The following is a 2,949-nucleotide window of genomic DNA, read 5'->3' on the forward strand; positions in this document are numbered from 1 at the left end:
GAGAGAGAGAGAGAGAGAGAGAGAGAGAGAGAGAGAGAAATTTTATATTATATATTTTAACATTAAAATATCATGTTAATATAAAATTAAATAACTAATAATTTATTTGTTGAACTGGCAATCGTCCGTTTGATTAGTGAGTCAACAATCTTTGATAGGTATTTCCAATTCAGTAAAATGACATTGAAATCGATGTGTATAACAAGAAAAAAAATGAAAAAAAAAAAAAAAAAAAAAAAAAACAATCAATGACAAAATGCATTTATACGTAGACTCGTGCGTGCGTATTTCATACTGCAATGCGCTCCTCAACTTATTGAAAGTTTTTAATTGTCTAATTATCCGCTTGAAATACAAAAATACTAATGAAAAACTGGGTAATAGTACAATTACAACATTTGCGAGTTCATTTGTATGAAATATGTGCGTGGCTACGTGCATGTATAGAACGATTGGTGGGTATGTTTTTGGATGTGGACGGGCATCTGCGTAATATGTTCATATAGTAATTATCTTAGATATCGAGTAGCAATAGACGCGTACAAATGTGAGATTGAAAAGTTCCACATGCTGAATTCCTAGGTGGATTAAAAGTATTCATTTGAAAAACCACGAAGTCTATTTCCACCTTGACCACTGACCTGACTAAGCGCACTCATGCACGCACGCACCCACGCACGCACTCGATGATGGAAATTAGCGTATAAAAGAGCAGATTGATTTTTCGTGGCGAGCCAGCTAATTTGAGAAACAAGAGGCAATCGCTCGTAGACCGATTCTGTAATTCAAATCACGAAAAACAGCAAAGCGGCTGCCAGCGAAATATCGTGCGGATATTGCCCTCGACTTGTCAACTTTTTTTTTGTTTCGCTTTCCTCTTTTTTCGATACCTTTTTATACTATTTTCAATCACCGACCTTTTAAAAGACTTTTAACTACGCGCTTTGTACGTCGAAATCTAGACTACTTTTTATATATCCCGGCGGGTCATGACCTTTTGATTTGATGTTGACTTTTAACACACGAATCCATTGATTACGATATCATCGATAAAATCCTACGAGTAATGCATGGTACTCTACAATTTTTCTGTTCATTCGGAGGATGTATTGATACGTAATATATGAAACGATAGGCATTTGCATTTCCCTTATAATAATTTTCCTCGATTCAATTATAACAATGTGTGTCCAGTGCCGCGTACACAGTCAAGGTACTTATAAATAAGTTTACTCAATGAAATAATTAACAAGACTTTACAAGTGGTTACCATGTAATGCTGTGGTCCTATAATGGATTTTTAATTACTTAACAATGGTTTCCTTATACCAAAACTCGATGGGACAATCAATGCAAAAGATCCTATTAAATAGCAGTGATGGTGGTACCGATAAGGGAAAATTATGCAATAGGGGTCCAGGGAGCTCGTATGTAGCAACGGCTCTGGACTAACGGAGATCTCCATCCGCCACGTGATCGATCGAACAATTCGCCGTTGCCTCGTCCTTATACGACTTATACAGTAGCCTCGGACATGGAGGTCCGTCGCCGATCGCCCCGAAGGAGGCATCGTCCCGACGCCTTCGACGCTGTGGATGCGCACGCAGCGCACGACACACGGCGTCGTTTCGTGTTTGGATATATTATTTGCGGCGCTGTTGCCAGGGACGACGCGCGGCTCGGCGTCGGACTTCACCGGGAAATCCATTTCCTCCCACCTTTCTCGATATACCTAATTACGCTCACGAATATCTCCGTATTGTTCACCTCCTCGGCGATAATTTCGCCTTCGATTCAGCGTCCGACGAGTTAAAAGGGGGACTAGGAGGGGAGGGATGCCGCTCTTCGTCATTGTCGGTCTTACGTACCGATAAATCGAGACCGCTAAATTTAAGCCTCGAAAGCTACCCATTACGAGCACATTCGTTCGAGCTGCAACGTACGCCACGCTTTCTCACGTTAATACGAGATAATAAGAAATTATACGACAATCCATGACATAATTGAAAGTGTAAAGCCAGGGCTAAAAGTACTTCTCGATCGAGCGAGAAGATCGTTACGAAATGACGGATCTATCCGCCGGCAGACGGGCGTTCTTATGGAGTTTTCGTCGTGACGAAAATTTCCACGTAGCTCTTAAAGAGTCGCGAGTATTAATCATGAGTGTGTGGGGATTCAGGGGACGATTTCAAAATAATGCCTGGCCGTCCGCAGTGACATTTCGTCGCCCCGTGCATTCATTCGCCTCCTTCGCATTTAAGCGGCGCAATTATTACCGACGAGAAAACATGACAAATGGCCGTGGAAGAGATCGAGCGACGAAAAAGCGGGGCTGCGTCAGCCCTCCAAGCGGAAACGCACAAAAGAGCCGCGTGGGCAAGTGCAAGGATAGGCGTCAGTGGGTCTGGATTAGGTAATCCCCTTAGTTCCGGTCTCCCGGCGTCCGTTCGCGACCTCTCCTTCCTCGCTCCTCGCTCCACGCTCTACGCTCCACGCTCCACGCTCCTCGCTCTTCGCTCCTCGCTCCAACCGTGGAACCTAAGTGCGCTCAACCACGTGCCGTAATGGTGATACCGCCACTAATAACGCAAACGGCACTCGTAATAACTGTCACAATGACGATAGCACCGTGTATTGGGACGGGGGAGGCGCGAAGTCGCGTGCGCCGGGAGGAGATGGAGCCTCACGCCCCATACATAGATCGTATCGATAACGCGCCGGGGAGATTTTTGGGAATCGCGAAGTCACGGGTCAGGAGGGGTGACCACCGACCTCGGCTATAAACGATCGCGAAGGATCCTGATTATTCGATTAACGCCGCCTCGATTTACGATGCGGCTCTTTTCTCTCATTTTTTTCTTGCTTTTTTTTTCTTCTTTTTATCCCGTGCTTCTTTCGTCGCTCGATGCGCGGCCCTCGTCGGCCATATTTTATTATGGCCGTTACCAG

Source organism: Ceratosolen solmsi, unplaced genomic scaffold (assembly GCF_000503995.2).
Source record: "Ceratosolen solmsi marchali unplaced genomic scaffold, CerSol_1.0 scaffold43, whole genome shotgun sequence".
NCBI lineage: Eukaryota > Metazoa > Arthropoda > Insecta > Hymenoptera > Agaonidae > Ceratosolen > Ceratosolen solmsi.